At 35.0% G+C, this 17,756-nt stretch overlaps 1 protein-coding gene, 1 non-coding gene and 1 pseudogene across 3 annotated transcripts in view; 1 reads left to right on the top strand and 2 right to left on the bottom strand.

Moving 5' to 3' along the window:
- SYNPR (synaptoporin) overlaps positions 1 to 17,756 on the top strand; it is a 360,846-nt gene that overhangs the window by 259,204 nt on the left and 83,886 nt on the right. The gene's annotated exons all lie outside the window — the stretch shown is intronic.
- Positions 1,520 to 1,626, bottom strand: LOC126015033 (U6 spliceosomal RNA). Its single transcript, XR_007497939.1, has one exon. It is a non-coding gene; the product is annotated as a U6 spliceosomal RNA (small nuclear RNA).
- LOC126013615 (dnaJ homolog subfamily A member 1-like) lies at positions 8,404 to 9,323 on the bottom strand (annotated as a pseudogene).

The following is a 17,756-nucleotide window of genomic DNA, read 5'->3' as shown; positions in this document are numbered from 1 at the left end:
CAGGAAAATTCTTCAGAGCTCTTAATTGTGACATTTTAGCAAACTGTTCTGTTCCAACTTGCTAATGCAGTTGCAGTCAAGGCTGCTTTTGTCTCTTTGTTTTGCTAAGGGAAATGACAAAAGTCAGTTGTTTCTTTTTCTTTTTAACTTGGATTTCTATAATGTGCAAATTTCTCTAAGAGGCAAAAAAGAAAACTAGGACATATTGGCGCTTTTAAAATTTACCAAGTGACCTAAGGAACATGTCATGCCTACAAAGATGAGACAGCAACTTCTTTGTCTGTCCCAACCTAAACCTTTTATCATCCGTGGTCCCATATAAATAGCTTTTTATAAAGAATAAAACATGTTATCTGAGGTCTAGGGGCATGTTGTAATTATGGGCTCTTGAGTAGACTGGAATCATATACTATTTAAGATTCTCAAATGAAAAGAAACATTATGGATTCTGAACCTATTTCTTTCATTCCATTATTTTTATTTTAAAAATTACAAAAGTAATACATGTTCATCCTATAACATTCGATCATACAAATTTAAGAAATAAAAATGAATAGAAGCCCAAACAAGCTATTTCAGTCCTATTATCTGCTAGTATTTTATTGTTTTATAAATATATTAAACACATGTGTTATATGCACATACAACACATGTTAGAGGTTTAGAAGTCTTTAATTTATAACTTAGAGAAGCTCATTTAGAAAATTTTTAAATAGAATTAATCTATTTCTCTTAAATTTACTGTATATAGCAGTTTCAGAAATGGAATTCAGGGATTCCAATAGGTAAGTTTCTCTTTTTTCTCTTTTCTCTGTATCTTGTCACTACTCATTTTCCAACCTCATTTTTCACCCTGGGTAGGCTTATCTCTGTGTGTTAGGAAGAACAGCTGATTATAGATCTGGATTTACCCCAGATTTTGGGAGGGAATTAGGGATGCCCCTTCAGTTCTCAGCCTGTCAGGAGCTACTTCCAAGCTATCTGGGTTAGAAAGTTATAAATTGTGTTCCTACAGGGATGATGGTATTAAATATAAATGAAATTGTCACAGTTGCATGGTATAGAAAATTAAAGTACCATTGCTGATACTACTGCTTCTGTGAGGAATGCTTTCTACTGCCAGGTCTTCCAGAATTATGAAAAGGCAAAGTGGGGGGCCAGGTAGGATGTCTACACTCACTCCAAAATTGCCCTGGTGATATCGGCCTAAATACTGGCATACCTGGAATTTTGGTCAGATTGGTGTCTTTGAAGAGAGTCAAAGAGAAATGGTGAAGCAAGGCCATAGGCAAAAGCAGTAATTATGGCTGATGGGTGCAGCATGATTGGCTTCAGCAGGGTGAGGACTTGGCCCTCCTTCTCCTCCCAAGATTGCCAGATTTCATCTTCGAAGTTAGTGTGTCCATGATTTTTTACAGCTTGATTCATATCTCTTTTGAGAGTAAGACCATGGAGTTGGTCATGTGCAGACATGGTGACCAGACCCTTGTGTTTAATAAATGTGTATAATTTTTTTTTGAAAAATATGGGACACCTTACGAATTTGTGTGTCATCCTTGTGCAGGGGCCATGCTAATCTTCTCTGTATCATTCCAATTTTAGTATATGTGCTGCTGAAGTGAGCACGAATGTTTATAATTTATAATCCATAATAGCTATAGTTCTTTTTACTATCTCTGTAGTATTTTAGTATATGTGCTGCTGAAGCTAGCCCAAATGTTTATAATTTAAAATCCATATGTTTATAATTTATAATCCATAATAGCTATAGTTCTTTTTACTATCTGTCTAGTATAGAGTAAATGAACCAAATCTGTTTAACTGTAACTCTTTTTGATTGATATATTAGTTGCAAATCTTTGCTTCAAAGATTTTATTCTTTAATATATCTCTTTATATACCATGTGCTATGTTATTTGGTATTTTTGTTTTTGTTTATTTTGCTCAGAATTGGCTATTGATTGTTAATAGAACAAGACATAATGAACTGAATAGTGACTTATCAAAATATATTCAAGTACTTGTAGATGTATACTGAATTACAAATAGATTTTAGATGTTATTAATTTAAATACCTTAAGATGATATTATGCTGAATTTAATAGATGACCCTAAATTTAATGGAAATTATCAAAATAAAATATAAACAATATTAATATACAGACACAATAAGGCAAGGGAAAATTAAGACAGAATGAAGTGATGTACCATAAACCAAGAAATGCTGAGAATACCAACAATTATCAGGAGCTAGAAAAATCATGGGATGGATTATTCCTTGGAGTCTAGAAGGAACCAATACTGTTGACAAGTTGACTTGTGACTTCAAGAATTGTGCCATAATAAATTTGTCTCTTTTTAAGCCAACTAGTTTGCGATCATTTGGATTTGCAGACCTTGGAAATTAATTCATCAGTTTTTGAAAGCTGATTCTCCTGCACTTCATTTGGCTTGTGGCCAATTCCCAATCATCTGGGAAAAGAATTGGTATGTCCGGTCATAAAAACCATGCAGCACATAATTTACATTTCTTGTGAATGAGCTCTGAAATTCTTATTTTCTAGTTCTATTTTACTTAACCAACTGACAGAATTAGTTTACACTCCAGAGACAAGCTATGTATGGAGGAGACACAGACCAAATATGAACCAAGTAGCAGAGAAAAATGAAGGCCTGGGAAGAATATCTCTCCCAACTGATCTACAACAAGAACCTTAAGGATTGTGCTTAATAGCAACAAGTTAAAATGAGCAAATATAGGAAGGATGAGAGGGAGGAAGAAAGACAAAGTCAAATATACTTATAACAAATAATTTGAATATCCTGTAGAACATCTTGCTAAAATTAAACCCTTATTGCTTAATTCATAAACATCACTGAAAATGCTCATAATGTTCTTAGTATTCACTACTGCGATACACCTAACCATCTTCCCATTCATCACTGCTTCAATAAAATATACTAGAGATATAATTATTAGTCTAGCAGATCACTAGAAATATGATTTCTATGAGTCTCAGTAAAAGAGGAAAAAGTGCATGCAGCTTTGATCAAAATATACTGGTATGTTTTTTGCATTTTTATCTGGTATGCAAATCACCAGTGATTCAGAAACACATACTTAGAAATTGACAGAGGTATTTCAACTACAGAGTAGTGCATTCAGAAGCTTAGAAGAGGGAGTTGGGGGAAGAACAGATGAATAGATGCATATTTCTTCTAAGCATATTGGAAAAGACGTATCCTTAAAGTCATAGAAACAGAGTAACTCAAAGAAATCTTTATCGTTTTCATCGATAGGAGACAAGTATTTCAGCTTCCTGGCACAATAAATGGCTTTGGCTCCTACCATGCCCTCTTGGACCTTTCTTCCCTCAACTCAATAGATGTTTTATCTTCAAAAACCATGGAAAACCCCACCCCCATCTCTTTCTATCCTCAGAACAACTTGAAGGCAGATATTACCAAATTAAAATGATTAACATGCATTGTAAATGGAGACCATTTGGGTTGGTAATTGAGTGGAGAAGTAAAGCGGTCAAAACTGGATCGATCAAAAACAGCTGGCTCCAAAATCCACATTTACAATAATGTTAGCTTTTTCTCAGAACTCCTGATAGAGAAGCTACTACTCTACAGATGCCTAAGACTATCTTTTCAGCTAGTGTCTGATGTTCATGTTTTCTTAGTGAATGTAAATTTGATCATGGGATGTGAGCGGGCAGTCCTCTAAGGCTTTCCCAAGAATACACATCTGTGATGTATATTTAATGCTTTCCCTCTGCTGCAGAGATAAATGTTGTCAGTAATTCTGATTGGCAGGGACACTGTCTATGGCATTCAAAATTATGTGAATTTTAGGGTCACGGGATTTGTTCCACTTTCAAATATTTACAAAGCATAATTAAATGTGTTAATAATATGAAATCTATAATCAGTGTGATTTTGTTAACGTTTCTATAAGCTGCCCTTTCCTCCTTTTATACTATTTTCAGCAATTTCCTGGCCCCCTCTACACTCTGCCCACCTATCTTTTCAAATTATGTTTTTTACTTTCAGTCTTCAAAATGCCTATTAGCTTATGCTATCTCTAATTCTGCCCTGAATTTCTCGTTATTTGACTGTTCTACTTCCTAACCCCTGTGTTTGCTGGTTTTATCTCCTCAGCATCTAAAGGCCCCCTCATGCTTTTTAGATTAAAATCTCCCACTCTTGTCATTGTCCTCACTTTGCTTAATTAGTTAATATCTGAGACCACTTTTAAGACTCTGGTAGCTTTCCCAGTACTAAGTAGGATTGTTATAATTATTATCTTGAAGTTTTACATCATCATAAACATCTCTCTAATGGTTTTCTCTCTCCTAGTCGGATAGTATGATGAAAACAGTTCTACTGTGAGTGAAAATCTTAAAATATAGAAGAATTCATTTCCCCAATACATCAATTAGTAACTGTTGAGGTGTATCCATGAGTCTAGAAAAGGGAGCCAAAAAGCTTAAGAAGAGACAAAGAGTATCATGTAAATCCAGGGTCTTTGAGATTTATTTTTGGAAAAAAAGAGAAAAAAACACTTCTGTTTAAATTAACAGAAAAACGTCATTCGGTGTGAAAATTCGAATAATTCAGAAAAGTATACAAATTAAAAATATCACTTGTGTTTTCACCTTCAGTTTGCATTTGTATGTATGTGCAAATATTATATTAATTAAAATATATTAATATGAATACTTTATATTTGTATTAATAAATTCTATACATATAAAATGGTAACCTGAACATAACATTTTCTAGAACAATATTTTCTAATTTATATCTTAAAAATAGCACACAATGGACATTTAAATTGAATGCTTGGCATATCATTAATGACCACTTAGTCCCCTACTACATGATGAATAACAATTTATTTAACTAGTCCCCTGGGTGATCAACATATTTGTTTCCAATCAACAATAAATTCAGTTAGTATAAACAGTGCCAAAATAGTTTCTTTTAAAAACGAATTAATTTTTTCAATTAAAATTTTTGATATTAGATTTGTTGGTTTAAAGTTGTTAAAGTGAACATTTATTTATTTTCAGAAAGACACCAGCTTATAAATTTAACTCATATTATGAATTCTGGTTTGGGTTACAATAGGATGTAGCTGGTCAGGGAGTCTCCTTTCTTCTGATTTCCTTAGGCTCTAACACAGAATTGGTCTGATTTCTTGATGGACATATTTTCTAAATAGATGAATGGATCCTTGGAGGGATTCTAAAAAGCTCCCCCAAGCTCCTTATGTCTCATTATCTCAATTCTGCAACCCTTAGAAATTCGTTGTTTACAGAAATGATACACTATCTACAACAAGCTACTCACAGAAGAGAACAGTTTCACTAGCACCCCAGTGTGGGGGGGACAAAGGGGAGATATGGGACACATGCTGGGAAAAGGGGTGGAGGGAGGAGGACAACCCTGGTGGTGGGAATGGCCCTGATTCATTGTCACTATGTACCTTAAATACTACTGTGAAAGATTTGTTATTCACTCTTTGGTCACAATAAAAATTATTACAATATAAAGAAAAGAAATTAGTTGTTTAAAAAAATCTTCAGAGAGCTTTCTCAGAGCCAGAAAGAGTACAGCTGATTAAGCAGTTGCCTTGCACACAGCTTTGATCATTGCCAAAATGCATGACCAAAAATGATTCCTAGGCCTAGAACCTGAGTGTGGCCCCAGAACAAAAATATGTAAATAACTTGCTACCTGAAACAATTATTCTGGTTTTATGCTCAATTAGAATAGAAGTGATAAAAAGAGAGAATATTAATATGGATTAATATTATATTAATATTAATATATTTGCTTATGCAATACTAATATTGTCTTGACAATCTTATTTGACAGGTTGTCTCATATTATTTTATAGTTGAACTAGATTTAAATTTAAGTCTACCTAGTCCTAGTGCAAAAAAAATGTGGCCCTTTTCTTCTCTCTATAAATCAGTTTGCAGTTTAATTTCTTAGTGCAGAATTCCAAAAGTCATGATGAGTCTGCATATAACCTAACTCTATTTATTTTATGTCAAATTTTATTAATTTTGTAGATACCCTTTTTCCATGCATTTGCTTTTTATATATTAGAAACAACCTTTTCTTGTTTTATATGTACTTCAAGATCTTATTAGAATCACTGGTATATTAGTATTATTATATCTTTACCTGAAAATGTAATATATATTCATGAGGGCTTTGAATAGTATTATATACGAGTTGTCACGTAACCTATCTTCAAAGTCCATTTATAAAAGCTAAACATGTTTGTGCAGAGAAGTTAACATTTTGATTCAAAGGGAACATAACATGAGGGCCTCTGATTGATCAATCTAAATGAATATTGACAGAATACTTAGGATGACCATACCATCTGTAGAATGACAAGTTTTGCAAATGAAATTTCACAAATTTATAATCATAGACTGAGAACTCTGGCAAAGATAATACAAATATAGAATTAGAATCAAGAGACCCAAACTACAACAAGCTATACACAAAAGGAATCAACTGTTACATTATCAGTCCAGGAAGCTAAGAGTTTATTATATATGGGATGCATGCTGGGAACAGGGGCTGAGGGAGGTCAACACTGGTGGTGGGAATGGCCCTAATTCACTGTCACTATGTTCCTTAAATATAACTATGAAAGACTTGTAATTAACATTGGTCTCAATAAAACTTATATAAAATTAATAGAATTATAAACAAAATAATAATCTTGCAATGCTGAGGGGGGGGTGTTATTTTTTAATAACTGAAACCAAACTACAAACATGTTTATAATCATGACGCTTAAATAAAGATATTAATTTTACAAAAGAACCTACCTTAAATCTGCTTTGTTTTTTGTCAAATGGGGGATATTAATATTTACTTGGAGAATCCTAATAAACAAAATAAAAATACTTTCAGTGTATGGATCACTTGGAACATATATTCAATTTTAGAAGCTGGCATGGAGGAAAAGATATTTTAAAGAGCTGACAATATAATGAATGAATTAAATTAATCTGTGACGAAAAGCCTAAAGAATAAAGGAGGGTTGGAATGATATTAAAATAGATAGACATGGGGCCGGAGAGATAGCATGGAGGTGAGGTGTTTGCCTTGCATGCAGAAGGTCAGTGTTTCAAACCCCAGCATCCTATATAGTCCCCTAAGTCTGCCAGGAGTGGTTTCTGAGCGTAGAGCCAGGAGTAACTCCTGAGCACTGCTGGGTGTGACCCAAACCCCTACCCCCCAAAATAGACATCTGCGTAGGGTTTTTAATTTGAACGTGGCTGACCCAATTTGATTCCTAGAATCCTATTTGATTCCCCCAAGAACTTTCAGGAGTAATTCCTGAGTGCAGAGGCAAGAGTAGCCTTGAACATCACTAGGTGTGGCTCAAAATAAAATAAAACAATACCAAAAATGCCTAAAAGGAAAATAAGAAATAACTCCCCTACTGTAGAAATAAAATATACAGCACTTACTCTTATTTTTATTGTAAAAAAGTGCTATGATGACATACTTATATCATAAATTTAGTTTTAATTAATTGCAACATAAGAAGTTCTACCATATATAGGTTGACTATAAAACCATGCCATATTATTATACTATATGATACTTATCCTTACATGATAGTCATAGGATAAAATTTTTTGATGACACATTTCTCAAAATATACCACTGTTATTAGGTGATACATGACTAAAGCTTTGAGAGGTATAGTAAACTCTACCTCTGTGAACTAGAGTATGGTGGTAAGATATTTTGAATAGATTTGGAGGATCATAGAGACTTTAAAAAGGTTTATTATATTTTGAGCTTGCATATTTGATGCTATTCTTCAATGGTCTTTTAAAACATTACAATGTTGACTATTCTTTAAAAATTGCAAGTAGTTAGTACATTAATGGTAGTCCTTCACTCATTCTGCTCATACTGCTCATGGAATGCGAGCAATATGTATAACGCAGTGGCCCCCTTCCATCTGAGATGATGCCCATTATCTTCATAAGCTTCTTTGTTGTAATGGTGTGTCTTTTATAATTTGGATGAAAGTCCACTAAACTTATGTTCTACCTGATCTGTTTCATTATTCTACTACTTCCTGAGAGAAAGAGAATTTTTCAGAAGAGAGAAAGCCATTTGTAAAAAAGCTTGCCTTGGGGGCCGGAGAGATAGCATGGAGGTAAGGCATTTGCCTTGCATGCAGAAGGTCAGTAGTTCCCATATGGTCCCCTGAGCCTATCAGGAACTATTTCTGAGCATAGAGCTAGGAGTAACCCCTGAGCCCTTCTGGTTGTGACCCCAAAACCAGAAAAAAAAAGCTTCTCTTAAATTTAATAATTAGGCAACATTTTCATTTGGCCTCTTCTAAGTTGGCATGCCTTCTTTTGCCACACCTGTTATCTCCATGCTTCACAATCAGAACTAGATGAGAGGTGATTGCTATAGTTCGTTTGTCAAGTAGATACTGGCTTTTGGGAGTCACATAATACTTCAACCAACTATATATCTATATTCTCCTTTCCTAGTAACAACAGCATCTTCCTTCTGATCTAAAACAATGCTAATGTTTCCTAGCTTTAGTCCTAGTTCTTGTACTCCTTCATTATGGAATGTTTTCTTATGACCATCTTCCATACTTTGGTTAATAGTAATTTCTAGAATCTTCTTCTCTCAGACTATCTTCCATTGTAGCTGTTACATCCATCTCTAGGACTGATCTGTTTCTCATCCCCCGAGTATTCCATGTACATAGACTGAATTTGCTGAAATATTGTAAGGCCTATCTGATGGCTTCTTATTTAAATTCTAGTATCTCAGCAATTGGCATAACACACTACTGATCCTCTCTTACATTTCTCACAGATTTCATGTTTCTCATAGATAGAATTCTTCTGCAGATTTAGATTTCCTGTCACACCATTTTATAAATCTTCTAAGGTTAAAGAAAGTTGGTCCTCAAATTTTTACCTCTCCTTTCTTTCTGCATACTTTTCTCCTCTACCAAAAAAAACATCAAAGATGTCTGTGAGGGAGCCAAACCCACCACCTGCTCCACCTTCTATAATTGCCTATTCTCAATTATCACACAAATCCTTCTTTTTTTTTTCATCAGAGAGCACTTCATAATCTTCATAAATCTATTTGAACCTCTTTCCTTCATTTGGATTCCTATCAGGATGGTACTTCAAGGCCAATTTCTGGTAATCTTTTTTCAATTCTTTCTGAAAGGCATTGGTTTCGACACCAAAGACTTCACAGTAGGTGCCAGAGATGCACACAGTTGACTCTTATTCACTACCCAGCATCCCATATAGTCCCCCCCACCCCCCACAAGCACATTAGTAGTGATTCCGGTGCACAGAGTCAAAAGCAAACTGAGTCAAAGGCACAGAGTCAAAAGCAATTGGCTGTGACACCAAAACCAAACAAACAAACAAACAAAAAAAGTCAAAGTCAGTGGTATTTCTAAGATCTTTGCTTGGCTGATTCTATTTTGTATTTTATATCTCTGTTCAACCAACTCCTCTTGAAAAAATTTTGTTTTTCTGGTGCAGTGATACTCTCTCACTACTCATTTATGCTCAATTCCTGCACCTCTTCCCTGGCCACTCACATATACAGTAATCACTCAACATCCTTGCCTTTTTTCTTATTTAAATTCACCTCTGGTATATTTTTATTTTATAACCATTCATTTAGACATAGCATGTGAAAAGTAACAGTTTTGTGTGATTTTAGAAATTCTGAAACTCTTTATTTTTTTTTTTGGGGGGGGAGCCACATCGGTGATACTCAGGGGTTATTCCTTGCTATGCACTCAGAAATCGCTCCTGGCTTGGGGGACCATATGGAATGCGGGGGGATAGAACCACAGGGCTAGCATCTACTCTGGCCCCTAAAACACTGAAACTCTTGATTTCTTTTTCTCTAAATTTAGAAAGGGGAAAAGTAGACTTACCTTCAAGCAGTGGTTTTTAGTTTGGTTTATATCAGAATAATCTATAGAGTTTGTGCATACATAGGTATTCATACCTTATCTTGTGAATCCCTGCAATTGAGCTTAAATAGAAATAGTATTTTATCAAGTTCTCAAATGGCTCTGGTGGATAATTTCAATGGAGAACCAATGCTTTAGGAGGAAGCCAGGACAGTCACCACTGCTGATGATATTTCCTTGTATGGAGAATGGGGAATAGAATTAGTCTGAACCAAAATGAAGAAACACAATGTAAGAAATAAAGCCATGTATATTTTCATCATATTGTGAAAGGTTGTTTTGCATGTTCGCTAAATCTACACAATGTCCAGATGAGCTCAGAATGGAGAGAACCAGGTAATTGATCATTTTGGGCTGTCTGCATGCTATTACCTTTTCATACAAAAGGATTGAAAAGTTGTATCCATCAAGCTGAGGGATGTTCTAAGACGAAATAAGCATCTTCTTATGTCAGTGCAGTTATTTCCCAAAACCCAACAGCATTTTCTAGAATTGCATCTCATTAAAAATATGATCCAGTCAGTGTTTCAGTCCATGACGTTTGATATGCTCTCTCTCTCTTTTTTTTTTTTTTTTGCTTCTAACCTCTTTCTTAAAATTTCCTCTTTATTCTCAAGTGACCTCCAACCACACTTCCACCATACACATCTTGAAATAAATCTAGGAGTCCTTTCATTTTCACTACCATGTATGTTGTTCCTTGAGCCTGTAAACTGCTGTCTTTGGGGCATTGCACAATTTGATTTTTGCTCATATATCACCTTCTCAGAAGGTCCCTCTTTGACCTCATTATCTAAAGAATGACCTAATTCCTTTGTCTTATTGTTCTGCCTAATTTGCTTTGTAGAATGCAGTTTATTTTTTGTCTCCCCAATTGAGTATAAAGCCCAAAGAGAACCTGCATTATGTTGTTCAATAGCATGAACTCAACACCTAAAGCCAGTACCTGGTAGCAAACAGACACTTCATAAATATTTTTGAATGAATGGATTTAATAAGATTTTATCCTAATTGAATTTATAAACATGTTTACTATCTATTAAGGTCCAGTGATACTAGATTTCTAATTAAAGATAAATGGTTTTCTTACATGAGTTTCTGTAATTAAAAAGGTATTTTATTTGAAGAAAATTATATAAGTATAAATATAAGCAGTTCATAAATGATATAACTCCTGAGAGTGATAAGATGACTAACATATGGGAAAAATGATCTAGAAAATGATTAGGAAACAAAGACAGAAGTACAAGCCTGAAGTATCATTTAGACATCCAAAATTCAGAATAATAAAAGTTTCCTTTCCCAGTAACAATATTGAGGTCCAATTTAGCTGGCATTTACTGGGACTAAGTGTGATTTAGAATCCAATCTTATTTTCAGAACGTAGACCTGTGAGACAGTCAGGCAATAGAAATCCATGTGATCAAAGCTGTAAGGAAAATCTAGACTGGTCATAGAGAGCATTATTTTCTACCTAAGGGCAAACAGGTAACTCACTCAGAACAGAAAAAGTTTCCCAGCACTATAAATAGGCAGAAATAAGGATTAAGCCATCCCAGACAGAGGAGATAATGGAAACACTGCTACCCAGAATATTTGCAACAAATACAGGAAAATACAAACCATTTGAGGAAAAAAAACTTGTATGATGCAAATGGAAAAAAACTAATGTAGCACTTTAGACTTGCCTGATTTTTTTCTTTGTGGAATTTACTACTTAAATTTGCCCAAAAATTGTCTCAGATGATTTGCTCCACAGAGTCACTTGATAATGTCTTGAAAAAGGGAGCTTCAGCAACACATCTTTGGAAGCAGGAGAGATAGCACAGAGGTATGGCATTTGCCTTGCATGCAGAAGGATGGTGGTTCAAATCCCGGCATCCTATATGGTTACCCCAGCCTGCCAGTAGCGATTTCTGAGCATAGAACCAAGAGTAACCCCTGAGCACTGCCGGATGTGGCCGAAAACATGAAAAGAAAAGAAAAGAAAAGAAAAAAAGAAAAGAAAAGAAAAGAAAAGAAAAGAGAAAAGAAAAGAAAGAAAAAAAAGAAAAACATCTTTGCTTCCAAATATACAACTTCAAATCTTCATTTTTTCTTTATGTACATAAAACCTCTAAAACCTTTAAAGAACATAGGGATTGTCAATAAGCATATCAAAGTTTGATAGTCACTTATCAGAAAAATTAATCATCTCATACCAGTAAGAATAGACAACATTAAAAAAGATTCTGTGGGGATGTCAGTGCTGGTGGGGGCAAATATAGTAAAAAAAAATAATAATAATTTTCATTTGCTGCTAATTGGAACTTGGCCTGCTTCATCCTCTAAGGGAAAGGGTTTGAGAAGTCTCTAAAACTAAGATTATGGCACTGAAGAGATTTTTCAGCAAGTAGAGTTCTTGTCTTAAGCATTGGCAACCCAGGAATTATCCCTGAATGTAAAGCAAAGATTGGGCTCTAAGCACTGCTAGGTATAGCCCCAAAACAAAAAGAATAGAATTTTAACATGACCCAGCATCTATCTCCCACAAAACACAAAAATACTTACCTAAAAGACAAACACCAAGTGATCACACTCACTTGTGGTATATAGGGGGGGGGGAGAGAAGATGGTTTGGGAATAGATAACATAAATTGATAAGAATATTTACTGGAATAAAAACAGAGAACTTGGAGTGATAGCACAGCAGTAAGGTGTTTACCTTGCTCGCAGCTGACCCGAGATGGACCCAGGTTCAATTCCTGACATCCCAAATAGCCTGCCAGGAGTGATTTCTGAGTGCAGAACCTGAAAAGCCCTGAAAGCCACTGGGTATGGCCCAAAAAAAAACAAAAACAAAATAAAACAAAACAACAACAGAGAACACTATATTGGGGGTAGTAGAAAGACAGAATGTGAAATAGAAGCACTGATAAGGAGTTCCAGGGCATTTTAATGTTGGGGAGATAATTTGCACCAAGACCATAAATTGCACACCACTATAAATATACTACTTTTACTATAGTAAAGTTTTTAGATGCTAAAAGTATCCCAAAGTTTTTATTACATTTGCAAAGAAATTTTTTTTTGAACTAGGGGCTGAACTAGGGTAGCACAGTGATAGAGTGTTTTCCTTGTGTGCAGCTGACCCAGGACGGACCTTGGTACAATCCCCGGCGACCCATATGGTCCCCAAGCCAGGAGCGATTTCTGAGCTCATAGCAGGAGTAACCCCTGAGAGTCACCGGGTGTGGCCCAAACCCCCCCCCAAAATTAATAATAATAATAATAACAATAATAATTAAAATTTTTCTCAAACTAACTTTCATTTTGTGGATATTGGGATATAGACATGTATCTTAGAAGGATGACATTCAGGCCTATAGAGGCCTTTACAATACAAATTAGGGTCAGGAGATCTGGATTTTTATTATACTTTTTTCTTCTCTTAGTTGGTGATATTGAATGATTCATTCTCTCTTTTCTGTTTTATCTGCAGTTTATTCATTTCATTTTATTAAAGAATTGTGACCTTTAAATGATTCCTGATTTTGATTTAAACTAAGAACCTTGTCTTCTTAAGCACAGGGAATACAAATAAATTTACGGAGTTCTCAAGAATAAACCCAAGCCAAAAGATTCTTGGTACAATCCTACATCTCAAAGGGACTTGTGTTCCTAAATAAAAGATTACTCACAGATATCCATGTCCATAAACCTCTCTGCTCTGTCCCCAGTAACCATCTGATTAGTAACTAATGTTCTTTACATGCCCATATCCTGCTATTTTTTAATAAAGTTCTTCCCATGTATTACTTTCACAACATTGCAGTCCATTTTTCAAGTTGATATAACTAAATGTGACTTTATTAATGTGCTTCATAGTTAATGACCTGCTTGATTTTTCCAAAGGTTTGAGTCAACATATAATATTATTATATTAAACAATGCAAGGATAAATGAACCATTCTTTCCAGTGATTTAGAAGTTCCCAGTGGTCCTTCTCTTATCCCACATGCTAATATTTTGCAGAACTTCCCACTAATATAATCTCAATTCTGTTTATCTCTCTAACTCTTTCTCTCTTTATCTATCTATCTATCTATCTATCTATCTATCTATCTATCTATCTATCTATCTCTATGTCTTCCCTATATATATTTCTCTGTCCCTCCCTCTCTCAATCAGCACACAATCTTTGATTTAGCAAATAGCTCAAATGAAGGACTAGAGCATATGCCTTCTGTGTCTAGGCTCTTAGTTGAATCTCTGGTTCTGCTTTCTCCCCCTTTTGCACCTCTAGGGTATTCCTAATAGCTTCTAACACTGCTAGCCTGAGCACAGACTCTTCTAGTTATAGTCTATATTTTACCAGGAGGGGCTTCTAATTCTCTAATATTTTTTTTTTGGTTTTTCGGGCCACACCCATTTGATGCTCAGGGGTTATTCCTGGCTAAGCTCTCAGAAATTGCCCCTGGCTTGGGGGGACCATATGGGATGCCGGGGGATCGAACCGTGGTCCTTTCCTTGGCTAGCACTTGCAAGGCAGACACCTTGCCTCTAGTGCCACCTCGCCGGCCCCCTAATTCTCTAAATACTGCTTAGATGCCTCAAAATAAGTTTTATTTATGTTTATTTTTAAAAAAATCTACAAAGTAAATCTCCCTCCTGAACTCCATTGGCCATTAACATCTCATTTTAAACCAAAATGTATTTCACAGAGTATGAATATTAATGGCCATTATGAAACCTAATTTTGAGAATCAAATAAACTTAGGGAAAAGTGATCTCAACAACATTAAGTAGATATAGTTACAGAGGTCATGTAATTAAGCTTCAATAGGTCTGCTCTACTAGTATTCAAATTGGCTGTTTGATTCATAACATATCCCAATGGTAGTGTTTCCATGGAACCCTTTTAGAAGGTAGAGACATGAGCTCATTATCTGAGTGTCAAACAAGCTAAGGACACATATCCCTGCAATGAGTGCACTTATTTGTCCCCCAAAAGCCACTTTTATGTGCAATTTCCTCTTTCTACTGTGACCAGGAAAAAAATCCACTATGACCTTATAGCTTTTAAATAGGGGTTGTATTCCTAAGGAAGAAATAGAAAGACTTCCCAAGAATTTCCAATTCAGAGTCATCCATTTATCCCACGTACATAATGAAATATTTTGCTATTACCCCTGCAGAGTAGTTTAAAATGTTAACATGCCCAATTTAGAATAATATGTAAGTAAAAATATTTGGCAAAATCTCAAAAGCCTGTATTCATTAATTAATTTCTGGCATTTCAATGTCTATTATGGATGCTTCTCCAATTTTACTGTGCATACAGTTTCATAGGAGTTCATTACAATGCAGATTTTGGTTCACAAGGTATTGGATGAAGATCGAGGTTCTGTAGCTTCCCTAGTTTAATGGATACTCTTGGGGAAGTAAGTTTCTCAGAAATAGCAATAGCTTCTCAGATTTTATTAAAGATTGTAATACAGCAAGATAAACTAATCGTGTGCTCAATTAACTAAATGACAGTCAAGATCCTGGCTCACAGAACCATACTGAAGAACAGAGTTATGCTATCTCACCAGGCTATGAGCAAGTTTTCATTTTGAGCAGATTTTGAAAGAAGAATAAGAGGTTGAATGGGCCTGATGGAATGGGTCTGGCTACACTAGGAAAGAAAAATATTCATATTGGTAGAAAATGATAATCTGAGTTTTTCAGAGTCCTCCAGATCTCATAGCGCTTAATGTGAAGAAGAAGTGGTATGTATCTGGTGGTTTTGAAAGTGGATTTTTAGGGCAAGGATAACAATAACAATATAATATAGTGGAATTTAAGAAGTAATCATTTTCCCAAAGAGGCTGAAACAAAGTGCCATAGTCTGAGAGTCTTTAAACACAAACATATATTATTCTGAGTATAGATTTTGGAAGTTTGAGATTAAATTACACCAGGGCTTTATTCTGAAAGCTATAGGAAAATCATTCCTTGCCTCTTCCTAATGTCTGCTGTTGTTTGGCTAACTTTTGGCATTCTTTGGTTTACATAAGCATAACTCTAGTCTCTATCTCTTCACATGTCATTTTCTCAGTGTAATTATATTGATATGGGTGATTTCATATGAGAACACAGATGATATTGGATTAGGAACTATCATACTCCAGTCAGATTTCATCATATCTAAACTCATCTACAATGACCCTAATTCCAAATAAGGTCTTGTTCTATGGTACTAGGCATTGAAAATTCTACATGTTACTTTTGGAAGAATACAATTTAGTTTATAATTATGTATGCTTATTTGGAATAAGTCGTCTCCTATATATTCTACTAGAAAATACATTTCAATGTTAATACTTGAAACAAATAAAATAAAGACCACTGATCTGAACACACTTTGCTTTTTATACATTGATTCTTTTCTACATTTCCAAAGGATCTTTAATCATTTGAGAGTCTCTGGATTTAAAATAAATTTAGGACTAATATTTGGAAAATAGAGGGCAGCATTAGAATTTCCACTGATGTCTTCACTTCTTGTTCTCTCTGCTTCTGTAGGAATGTGATGACATTCCCAAGGAACTTCTGGGAATATGACCCTCATCTTGTTCTTCCCATTTGTATTTATTATAGCAGGACTCAAAAAAAAAAAAAGGATTTGCAATGATTTTTTTTTCGGGCCACACCCGTTTGATGCTCAGGGGTTATTCCTGGCTAAGTGCTCAAAAATTGCCCCTGTCTTGGGGGGACCAGTGCTTGTAAGGCAGATACCTTACCTCTAGCGCCACCTCACCGGCCCCAAGATTTGCAATGATTTTTGCCTGAGATTTCATAAAAGACAGTGGCTTTCTATTCTTTCTTTTTGTTTCTGTCCAATGGAAGACTGATGTAAATATAGCCCAGAATGTGATTTCTAAGTATGTGCAGGGGTCAAGGAAGGCCACTTAATTTATCAAATTAAATGATGCTATTGGTTGGGAATTGGAGTTTTAATAAAAAAAGAATAAGTGGCTGTCTTTCTCCTTTCAATCCCTAGTTCTCTGGCTAGATAGATCTATTGTCACCTGGGTGCTCAACATTTTGTATTTTCAATAACTCTGCTTCCTAATATCTTAGATATTACCAGCACAAAAAGAGCATTTCATAAAAAAACCTTTGCAAATATGGCCATGAAAAGTGATAAGGATTTTAAGTTGGTTATGCCAAACTGACTGTCCTTTCCAGATTAATTCAGAGCATCTTTTATTTGCTAAAATAAAAAAAAAGAGTTAGCTATACTATATGGGCAGAAGACATATTATAAAAATAAAAGAATATGAAATGAGTATCTATTTTTAAGGTAACTATAGAACAAGTTGCAGATTATCTTTGCTATCATTTTCATTTGGAGAAAATAAATCCAAGTAGTTAGCTGGAGATGGTAGTTGATTTTAAGTTATATTTAAAGACTGCTAAGAAAAACATTGGCCCCAATCCAGGCCACAGTCATTTGTTCCTTAGCCCACCTACTAAAAAGATGCAAACACTAAGCACCAGACATATTAGGTGCAGACATCCTTATTTTTTTCAATCCTGTCTTAAGCAATTTAGTACATTGCCCAAGAAGGCATAAACCTAGGAAACTAATATACCATGCTAAGAGAAAATAAACTCTCCTGTACAGGTCAGGCTTAATTTTGCAAACTCCATTTCCTGGAGATAATTGGCCACTGGGCAGTTACAGGAGGAT

Source organism: Suncus etruscus, chromosome 7, assembly GCF_024139225.1.
Source record: "Suncus etruscus isolate mSunEtr1 chromosome 7, mSunEtr1.pri.cur, whole genome shotgun sequence".
NCBI classification, from domain to species: Eukaryota; Metazoa; Chordata; class Mammalia; order Eulipotyphla; family Soricidae; genus Suncus; species Suncus etruscus.
Note: the sequence above shows the minus strand (reverse complement) of the source record. Positions and strands in the feature narration are given on the sequence as shown.